At 36.9% G+C, this 11,719-nt stretch overlaps 1 long non-coding RNA gene across 5 annotated transcripts in view; it reads left to right on the plus strand.

Moving 5' to 3' along the window:
- Window positions 1–11,384, plus strand: part of LOC131831875 (uncharacterized) — a 71,548-nt gene extending 60,164 nt beyond the window's left edge. For all 5 annotated transcript variants that reach the window (XR_009353845.1, XR_009353843.1, XR_009353846.1 and 2 more), the window contains 2 exons: window positions 6,257–6,822; window positions 11,054–11,384. This is a non-coding gene — a long non-coding RNA (uncharacterized LOC131831875). The remainder of the gene's footprint in view (window positions 1–6,256; window positions 6,823–11,053) is intronic.
- The last annotated feature ends 335 nt before the right edge of the window (window positions 11,385–11,719 follow it).

Below are 11,719 nucleotides of genomic sequence, written 5' to 3' on the forward strand. Positions count from 1 at the left end.
GTGTCCACCCCCCGCAACTTTTTAAAAAGATTTTCTTCAGCTTTTACCTGAAGTTCTTTTTCTCTTCCTGGGTTCCATATAGGATACACATTACATTTATTTGTCGTGTGTACTTTGGGTTCTCTTGGCTGTGGCAGTTTCTCAGACTTACCTTGTTTTCATTGACCTTGACAGTCTTGAAGAGTACTATTAGATCTTTCGTAGATTCCCCCCAACTGGGATTTTCCTGATGCTTCTATCGTAGAATGGAGTTAGGTTTTTTGGGGAGGAAGACCATAGAGGTAATGTGCCTTTTTCATCATGTTCATCATCAAGAGAACATACTACCAACTGGCTTATCATTGTTGTTGTTGACTTTGATCCTCTGGCTGAAATTGTGTTTTGTCATTTCTCAACTGAGAAGTAGCTCATTTCCCTTCTTTTCTATACCTTACTATTTAGATGCAACTCACTATACTTAGTCTACACTTAAGGAGCAGGGAGTTATGTTCCCCCTCCTTAAAGGAAGAGTATGTAATTCATTTGGAACTATTCTGTGTGGAAGACTTAGCTCTTCTCCTTATTTATTAATTAATTTATTTATTTCGATCAGTATGGGCCTATGGATATTTATTTTATGGGTTATAATCTAATATATTTTATTTTGTTGCTCAAATTCTTTCAAGTTGGAATAATCAGGCTCTCTTTCAGTTGGCTCCTGTTTCACTTTCATGTGCCCTGATGGTGTTTTTTGTTTTTGAAAGTATTTCCTTAATTCCTGGCACTACAAGATGCTTCTGGCATATCGTGTATTTCCTGTTAGGCACCTCTTCTGTATTTTCTATCCCAGTCCTAAAACCCCCTATTTCCCCATTTTCCAAAAAGACCTGGTTCTTTTTCTTGGACAATAGTATTAGAAACCAAGACATGGGCATTAGGTTTGTTCAGTGCTACTGAGATGTCACTGACTCTAGGCCTTCTCAGTTGATGGATCAGAGAAATATATGTGTGTATTCAGTGTCTATACATCTGTCTATAGATATTTCAGCATTATTTCAGCAAATTGAGTCATTTTAATTTATTTTAAGCTAAACATAAGTTAATAATGATGTCTCCAACTCTATTTCCATTACCATATGGATCATTCTAGCTAGGTCTCTTGCTTATCTGTAAACTCCTACTCTAACAATGAGAACTCTGGCTCCCATCATTCACCATTTATATACTTAATTGTTTAATTCCAAGATACTTGCATAGCTGAGTTAGCTTTGTTAATCTTTTCTGGCATGGGAAAAACTTTATCAACCATAGCATAGTGTTTACACACCATCTTAGCCAAAATCACTTAGAAGTGATTGAGCATAGCATTTCAATAGAGTTTCTTTTACATTTAATTTTACAAACTCCACTAATTTCCAAGCCTCTTAGGTCAGCATCTCCTCTTCCAGTGAAGTGTTTTATATATTTGTAATACAATCACATTCTATATTCTCTCCTGGGATCACATGTCATCCTAAGTAATTTTTAAAATTTTGCATAAATTAAGGTCCATTATAAAGTTTTCTATGTTGAATGGCTTTGACAGATGCATAGTGTCATATGTCAGGAATTATGTATCATACAGCATAGTTACACTTCTCCCTAAAAATCACCCATGCTTCAACTCTCCCTTCTGAACCCCTGGCAACCCCTGAACTTTTTACTGTGTCTATAGTTTTGCCTTTTCCAGACTGCCATATAATTGTAATCAGATAGTATGTGGTCTTTTCATACTGGTTTCTTTCACTTAAAAGGTATGCATTTATGATTCATCCATGTCTTTTCATGACTTGATAGCTCATTTCTTTTTTTCTCCTAAATAATATTCCATTGTATAATTGCCATTTGGTTTTTACAAAGGCACCTGAGTGGTTCAATATGAAAAATATAGTTATTTTGACAAAGTTGGAACTACTTGAACCCATTTACAAGACATGACACTCAATATTATCCTTTTACCTTATATAAAAATCAACTCAAAATGAATTGCCAATCTAATTTCAAAATGATTAGACTTCTAGAAGGAAGTATTTATGACCTGGGGTTATGTAAAGTATTTATAGATGGAATTCCAAAAGCCAGATTCATAAAAGAAGTTGATAAATTGGAATTCATCAAAATTGAATACCTTTGCCCTGCAACAGACTAATTAGAGAATAAAAAGACAAACTACAGACTGGGAGAAAATATTTGCAAACCACATATCCAACAAAGACTTGTATCCAAAAAATATAAAAACTCTTGGGACGCCTGGGTGGCTCAGTTGGTTGGACGACTGCCTTCGGCTCAGGTCATGATCCTGGAGTCCTGGGATCGAGTCCCACATCAGGCTCCCAGCTCCATGGGGAGTCTGCTTCGCTCTCTGATCTTCTCCTCGCTCATGCTCTCTCTCACTGTCTCTCTCTCAAATACATAAATAAAATCTTAAAAAAAAAAAACTCTTTAAACTCCATAGTGAAGAAACAAGCAAGCTAATTTCAAAATTGGGAAATTCTTAGACAGGTACTTCACAAATAATATAAACAAATAGCACATGAAAAGATGTTCAACACCATTAAATAGCAGGGAAATGAAAATATGTGGTCTGGCCCCTTAATACTTCTCTGAGTTCCTCTCCCATGTTTTCCTGCCTCACTTGTTTCACATCAAACCACACACATATCCCAGACACAGTCCTGACTTCTACCTAAAATGTACTTCCCCAAATATTCATGCTAGCTTTCTCAACTTTTTCAGACTTTACTAAATGTCACCACCCTAATGAGGGTTACTATCTCCATCATGTTTAAATTGCAATTGTCTGTCCCTGCAGTCTTAACTACTTTCTGTTTTACTTTTTCAAGCATTTGTTATCTTCCAACAGATTATATAATGTACTGATTATGTTTGTTAGTTGTTGATTACCTTTCTCTGCTAATATCTAAATTTTATGGAGGCAGGGATTTCAGTGGCTTATATACAGTGGATTAAAATATTAAATATTAATATATTAATATCAATATATTATTATATATTATTAAATATTAATATAAAATTATTAAATATAATAAATATTAAAAGTATTACTTTTATTAAAGAAATAAAGTTGCTGCCCACCATTTGATAGAATTTTTCCACTGTGATCCGAATATCAAACATCACTTTTATGTGTTTTAAATCCTTACTAATTTAGAGGTTAGTTGTAGGGGGTAATACTATTACATTTTCCTGTATCTGCATTAGAGCTATGTGATGATTTCACACAGAATCTCTACTTCTAAGTCTAAGACTTATGACTGAGTACTCTGCTTTCTCAATGGTGCCTTATCTTTCTACGTCTTTTCCACTTTTCTTTTTATTTCCCTTTTTGCTTTCTATATCTTTTGGTCTTTCCTTCTTTCTTGTTATTTTTTCATGGGAATTTATAATTTTGGGAGATTAATGATATTCTTTTATTTTTTTCCTCAAGTTTGAAGTAATGCTTTTTAAAAAACTCATGAGTTTATGGTAGTGTTATTAAGTACATTTATAAAAATAGTTTATTTATTTATTTATTTTTTAGGAAGGGATGATGTTGCAACACAGCAAGGTTTTGCCTTTTTATTCACTTAAAATTTGGAATTGGTACCAAGGAGCTCAAGTAGAACCTATCATAAGTAAACAAGTAGATATTCATTTTCACTGAACAAATTAGGTAGGCTCATAGAAGCAGTAGATTGACGAGGTCCAGTTTTACCTTTTGTTTATGTCCACAGTCAAGCTTTTTGGATATACCTTCAATGAGAAGAAAAGATCAAAGTTTTTGGTTTTGAAAAGTGTTGCTCAAAACATGTATAATGGGTGTCTCAGCCCTTCTTTCTGTTCTTAGCTCAAACTCATGCTTGAAAGAACTGATGTTATTACTTCTTCTATATAAAAAGAAGCAAATGGCATAGGTTTAAAAAACCCATATAGGCAGTCTTTATATTAAGAGATGTTTAGGTTTAAATGGTTATCTGCTCTTTGACAAGTTGGTCCAGAAAGCAGTAGAATAAGTACTAGCTTTGGAATAGTAAGTGCTAAGATTCAAGAAATAAGAAAAACAAGTTTCCCTGGCTTCCTAGTTAGTACAGCTTAGTGGAGGGAGATAGATATTTAATAAAATAATCAATCTCAGTGACATGTAACTACGAATTAGAAGAGCTTCAAAAGTAGAGTAAAAGGAGCTATAGCAAGGATTAGAGAGTGGTGGACCTGGCTGAGAAGCACAAGGAGTTGGAGAGGAACAAATGTGTTCTCCATAGCTGTTTTGTTTCTTCAGTCTCATATGGACCAGTATAGGTCATCCATGTAATTGATGCAATGGATTAACTGCCTGACGCCAGCTGATAGGACATTTGCAGGTGTGGCTATGGCTTAATGGATCTGTTTTAAAGATCAAATAGTGTAGTTTTTTTAAAGCACAGATTTCCATGAGGATCTTCCTACAGTTTTAAGAAAGATAGCGTGATGCTTTTGGGAATAACAGTACAGATAATCTGTCAAAGCTCTAAGAAAACACCAGAAGAGGAGGGTCCCCTGATTCAGGAACTGCTGCAATGGCTGGCAGCTAACACAGCAGCAGAAGGTAGGGAGGTGACAGACACGCAAGGCAGATGTTCTACTGAGCTCCTCCATCTGGATGGGGCCTTTTGGTTCTACTGCTCTTTCCCAGCCATGCAGGAAGCAAGTGCCAATGATGCATCTTCATTAGGATGAACATGACTTTGGATAGAGGAAAAGAAATTATCATTTGCTGAAAGCCCAGGGTCAATGAGAACCCAAATATGGTACTGATAGTATTGGGGGAAAGTGACAGGACCATCACCTCTTCTTTTGAAAGAGGACTCATTGACAATATGAAGGGAAATCATCTAATCCCAACCTTCATCAATAATACAGGGACAAAATCTGTCAGGAATAGCTATGCTTTGATTATTCACTCTGTGCCAGACTCTCTATGATCTGTCTCGATTCCTTTCCCTTTATTTTGCAGACCTCATTTTCCCTTTATCTCCCCACTGACCACTATACATGAGCCACAATGACCTCCTCATTATTCCTTGAAGACCCCAAGAAGTTGCCATCTTTCTGGAATTTGCTCTCCCTATTCTCTGTCTAGAAATTGCTTCATGTCTGTGCATGGCTTATTCTGTCATTTTAAGATCTCTACTTAAATTCGTCTCCAAAAAGAGGTCTTGCCTGACCACCCTATCCTCAATAGTACATTTTGTCACTCTCTAGCCTTCCACACTGCTTTTGTTTCTCTACAAAATTTCTGTACTAGCGCGCCCTTCGGTAGCTCAGTTGGTAGAGCTGAGGACTGTAGAGGGAAAATTTCTGTACTACCTAACTGTGGAGTGCATGTATTTGTTTTTCACACTGATTAGAATGGAAGCTCAGTGATGTGGGGATTTTGACAGTCTTCTTCACTGTGCTATCCTGAGTGTGTATTACAGTATCTGCACAGAGTAGGCAGTCAAGAAGTACTGAGAGGAATCACCAAATGGATCTTATTTAATATCCAAAGCACAATTTGAGAAGTAGATATCCTTGTTACTTCATTTGACAGAGGAGGAAACAAGATTAAGCAACTTACATAAGATAAAGAAGATACTGATTTCAAAATCTGATCTTTTTACTTAAATCATTTTGTCCCATTTTAATCTTTGATTTTCTCTGAATCATATATGCTAAAGAGAAGCTACTTACCCGTGTTATCAAAACTGTCCCTTTGCCAGGCCAGAGAGTATAATACAAAAGAAGAGTGATAGTATGGATAGCATCTAGTGATATTGAAGTAGGAACAGATAGAAAAATTGTTATGGACTAAATATTTGTGTCCTGTCAAACTATTTTATTTGAACTATGTTGAAACAAAACCCTGATATGATAATAGTAGGAGGTAGGGCTTTTGGGAGGTGCTTAGGTTTAGATGAGATCAGGAGGGTAGAATTCTTTTTTTTTTTTTTTTTTTTTAATTTATTTGACAGACAGAGATTACAAGTAGGCAGAGAGAGAGGAAGGAAAGCAGGCTCCCTGCTGAGCAGAGAGCCTGATGCGGGGCTCGATCCCAGAACCTTGAGATCATGACCTGAGCCGAAAGCAGAGGCTTGAACCTACTGAGCCACCAGGCACCCCCAGGAGGATAGAATTCTTACATGAGATTAAGACCTCCTGTAAGAAGAAACCAAAGAGAGTAATTTCTCTCTCTCTCTCTCTTTCTCTCTCCAATGTGAAGACAAAACAAGAAGACAGCAATCTGCAAGAGGGCTTTCACCAGGAACTAAACCTGCCTGTACCATGATCTTGGATTTTCCAGCCTCCAGAACAGCTTCCAGTACTGTTTGTTGTTGAAGCCACCTGGTTTATTGTATTCTGTTGTAGAAACCAACCTAAGACAGGAATATTCTCCAAGCATTTGTGCTCAAGGTTGCCTCTTTTGCGGGTTTCACAAGAGAATTTGTATGTATATATTTCAAAGAAGAGGCTTAGCATGATGCTTCTGAGGAGCAGATGATGACCTTTCCGGACAAAGGACAAACAAGAGAAACTGAAAACAAATTTCCAGGAGATTCTCAGCCTCGAGCCAGGGTTCCTTAGGAAGGAAAATTATAACTTCTCAGTCTCCTGAAGATGAAGCTCTGAAACATCATTTCCTTGTTTATCATTCTGGGTGGCCAGAGGCAGAGAGTGGCAGCACTGATGAGGATATAATGATGTGAGGCCCTGTTTGTATAAATAACTGTGAGAAATCCCAAAGTTTACAAGTGGCGATGATCACAGACTCCAGGTCCCTCAAGCCAGGTATGCAGATGTCCTGATATCTTTTCACACATGTCCTGATCTACCTCATTTTGAATGCTTTTGGTGAGGGCCCTTATATTCCCATTTCTCAATTCTGGGTTAGTTTGTATGGAAAACCAGACACTCTCCTCACAGAAAGAACTAAGCTACTGAACAACTTGGTGAACTTTTATTATGAGTATGCCCTTGAGTGGCTATTTTTTGTGTTACCAGTAGCTGAAATGTGTCTTGTTTTTGTTAACAAGCACATTACTGAATTACACTCATTTTCACTGATTTTGCCAGCATAAAAAATTAGAATGGAGGATATGAGAAGCAATACGGCAAAAACAAAATCAGGACATAGTAATAAAACGTGGATAAACTTGAATGATGGGGTATCCTGCATAATTAAATTTTTTTAAAGTTTTGGTTAGCTGAAAGTTAGGCAACTTCTTCCCCCCACCCCCAACTCTGGAAATCTTGAATAATGTTTGAGTTCACTCCCCTGTCATTAAAAACAGTATATTAAACCTAATGATACCCACTTCTAATTAAAAACCCAATAGTGTACTAGGTAAACCCTTCCAATTTATCAATTTTCTTTGATTATTATAGATAGAAGATTGATCAAACCTTGGATCACAAACCATATCTAGAATTAAGAAAAAAAAATCAGCTTTATAAATAGGATTTTTCAAAGCATGTGATAAATGCTCCTTAGCAAGTAAGGTGCCCAAATAAAACATCCTATTTAAAGGAGAGGAATCTTTCAGTCAAATGGGAAAACACTAGTGAGTGGAAAGTTTGGTAGTTTGAATTTCAAAAACCCACTATATTTTTTTATTTTCTCTATGAAAGACTGACATTTCTCAGTTCACTTATTTTCTTTTTAAATATCAATTTAATATCTCCAGTCTTACAATACCTTGATGTTAGTGTTGTTCCCAAACTTCTAAAAGTGTACTAAACCCTCAACTTTAATTATAGTTGTGACATTTTATTTAAGCAACTTTAAAATGGAGATCCCCCCCCCCCCCTTTTTGACTGTGATAAAGAAAAATGATTGGTTTAGAAGAGCAAAAGCAAGTGAAATATCAAAATAAAACAAAATACACAATTTACACAATTTATTATTATGATCTTTATATGTGTGACTATCTAGTTTTATTTAGCAAATCTTTATGTAGAGCTCACTATATTCCAGGCACTATTTTAGGATACCTATGGATATTATGTCTCTTCATTAATCCTTGTAACACCCCTATAAAGTAGTTACTGTTATTCCTCTTTTACCCATCAGGAAAGGAGACTTAGAGAAGTTATATAACTTTCCCAAGGTCACAATACTATTAAATGAAAGAATTGTGATTTGAAACACCAGATTATGTGCTTTCAACTATTATACTACGCTGTCAGTCTTGGTTGCATGAAAGACAGAAGTGTTCAAAATGTCAACTTCCAGGACCCATCACTGTTTGGGGCTATTAATATCTGGAAATAAATGAATTTTATGACCTATCTCTCTTACCTCAGGAATATATAATGAATATTTTATAAATATGCATTTATGCATGTCACACACACACACATACACACACACACACAAACACAACAATAAAAATGCAGTTCTAACTACGTTATTGTTCCATGATTTCCTTACAATTTGTCCTCTCCAAAGATTCGGACATTTCCAGGTAATCCAAGAATAAGTTAATGGAAATGCCTGAGTCCACATCATTTTGTAGTTATTATTTTCTGTCCTGCTTCACCTTTGGGTGCTGATTATCTTTGTGTTCCATGCTTTTCCACAATCTATGCGAATTCATGATACACTCATGCATAACTTATATTGTGGTTGATTTATGACAGTCAAAACTATCAAGTAGCCTGCAGTTACTCAACCTTCCCTCTGAAATAAAATCAGAAAAGCCAAAATTCTCATTATGACTCAGATGTGAATAAACATATAGGTTTTTTTTGTTTTTCAAAACCAATTTCATATTGCTCTCATGTTATTCTTTTAGTTATTCCCTCTAGTAGAAGAAAAAACCCCTCACAAACTGTCACTCACACTTCAACTGGGACTCTTCTAGTTTGAAACCATCTCTTGTAGCTACAAAGCAGTCAATTTAGGGTTGGCACTAACCTCTCAGGGCTGTTTGTCCCAGTTTGATACCCATGGTGTTGAATTGCTGCTTTGGTCCCCAAAATGCTAACATCTGCCTTGGATCGCCATGGATCCTATCCTTGTCTCTGGTTGTGAGGTCCCTCCTCTGTGAAGTCTTTTTGTCCTGAGCATAGCTCTTCTGTTCTGCTAGACCTATTAATACCTATAAGAGAACTCTGCAATGGGATTTTTCGAAGGCTCAAGGATGTTATAGATGCTCCTTAACTAAGTAAGGTGCCAGATTAAAACAGCTACTTAAAGGACAGGAATCATTCAGTCAAATAGAAATTGTAGAAAGGGGTCAAAATCCTGACAGGAGAGGATTTGGTGAGGAGATTTACTTTAGAGAATGTTACGCTAAACCCCGTTTTAGTCAGGTTTCTCCAGGGAAACAAAACCAATAGGGTGTGTGTGTGTGTGTGTGTGTGTGTGTGTGTGTGAGTGAAGAGATTTATTTTAAGAAATTGTCTCATGCAGTTGGGAGGATTGCTAGGAGAGCTACGGTGGGGACCTCTGTGGACTTTGGGAACTCAACTCATGTCAGAAAGAGCTATAGAAGCCTAAGTAAAAGCTAGAAGCCTGCGTTTAGGGAAAACTACATGTCCACTAATAACCAAACAGATAATGCATCTTTCCCATGGAGGAATGTGGGCCACATCCAGATCAGACCTATCTCTGAACTGCTTTCGTTTCTACCCAGGAGGAGGGCAAAGGGCTTCCAGCTGTGAAAGTCTGTATATAGAGCGGCCACTGGAGAACCACACTGAATCAGAAATCTCTTCCATGTCATTGGAACTGCCCAGAAGGGAAGGAGGCTCTGAAATGCCCACAGAAGTACCCTGTTTATTTATTTATTTTATTTTATTTTATTTTATTTTTTTTTTTAAAGATTTTATTTATTTATTTGACAGACAGAGATCACAAGTAGGCAGAAAGGCAGGCAGAGAGAGAGGAGGAAGCAGGCTCCCCGCTGAGCAGAGAGCCCGATGTGGGGCCCGATCCCAGAACCCTGGGATCATGACCTGAGCCGAAGGCAGAGGCTTCAACCCACTGAGCCACCCAGGCGCCCCTATTTATTTTATTTTTAAAAGATTTTATTTATTTATTTGACAGAGAGAAATCACAAGTAGTCAGAGAGGCAGGCAGAGAGAGAGAGAGGGAAGCAGGCTCCCTGCTGAGCAGAGATCCCGATGCAGGACTCGATCCCAGGACCCTGAGATCATGACCTAAGCCGAAGGCAGCGGCTTAACCCACTGAGCCACCCAGGTGCCCCAGAAGTACCCTGTTTAAATATCTGCCAGGCTTGGAGGGCGTGATGTTGCTCTGTGACTTTCATGCCACCTGGAATGTAGTGCCGTGATGTGAACTTACTTGGGCTTCTCTGAGATGCTTCTGGCTTCCTCAGCGATACCTGTGGAAATGAGGCACCCAGTCCCAGTGTTCTTAAACTCCAACAACACGAGGCGGATATTTCTGTGCCTTTTCCACTCTGAAGACTGTAGGTGGCTGGGATGTTCCCATCTTTCTCTTTTGTTCTTTTATTTCTTCCTCTCTTCTTAGCACTGAAAAGGTTCTTTCTTCATCCTTCTGTCTGGCAGGAATTTTTGCCTTATGTTGTAGTATATTCTTTTTCTACTCCTTATTAGTGACATAATTTCAGTGCAAGAAAAGGATGCAGGAAACCAAGTGTATTTTAGCAAAACCAAAAAAATATTTAGGGAGGTAATCTTATGGCTGTTTCTTATTCTACTGTTGCCAGTGGCATTTTATGGACTTGCCTTGCTTATGGATGTTTGGGTAGAATCGTCACTGCACTAAGAATATTAACTCATGGTTGCCTCTTATATTACACAACCAATTTCTCCCTTTATCTAGCAACAGATCCCTTTTGTTCTTCTCTTCCTTTTTTGTATTTAATAATCATAAGTTAATTTTTCCAGCCTGAATTAGAGAAGAAGAATTACATATAGTTATACATATATATGCATTACATATATATATATAAGAATATATATATGTGTGTGTGTGTGTGTGTGTATATTTATATAACCCTATTTCAGTATTTTACTCTCTTTCTTATAGGTTGTGTGTGCAAACCAGGATCAATCCTTGGATCCAAAGGAATGGATAATTGGAAAATAACTTTATTGAACTTTGTTTAAATGTGCATGCAGGAAATAAAATCTTAGATTTTCTTTAGACAAAAAAAATGAATATTCAATCACGGTGATTTCTAATAATTTCAGCATTTTGTCTCAATAGATGGTGGAGTGATTTTCTTTTTTCTAGTGGGGAGGTAGAGGCATATTTTCAGTAAAGATTTTAATTGTGTAATTTGACTTTTTAAAAATAGGATGCTAGATGTAATGTCTGTATATGCATTTTCATTAAACATTCTTTTCAATCAGATATATTAAAGATTCTTGTTTGGGTTAAGTCAGATTTGTCAGCTCTTCAATCAGTTTGTAGTACATTGTAAAAGAATATACTCAAAACAGAGCTGAGCTGTCAAGCTGTGACAACTTTGAATGAGGAAGATTTTCAAAAATTATGAGTGAGATATTTTAAATGTCTCCTTGACATCCACAGAACTATTCAAAATACTTCATCAGAGGCATGTGCTTTAAAAATGTACTTGAAAATTAATGTGAGGAGTGCAATTTGTCAGTCTTTGTCTTAGCAAACGCATCGCTGACAGTCACAGAACACTGACTGTCTCTACCTGAATCTCTCTACCCTTGTGTTGCT

This window comes from Mustela lutreola, chromosome 5, assembly GCF_030435805.1.
Source record: "Mustela lutreola isolate mMusLut2 chromosome 5, mMusLut2.pri, whole genome shotgun sequence".
Lineage (NCBI taxonomy): Eukaryota > Metazoa > Chordata > Mammalia > Carnivora > Mustelidae > Mustela > Mustela lutreola.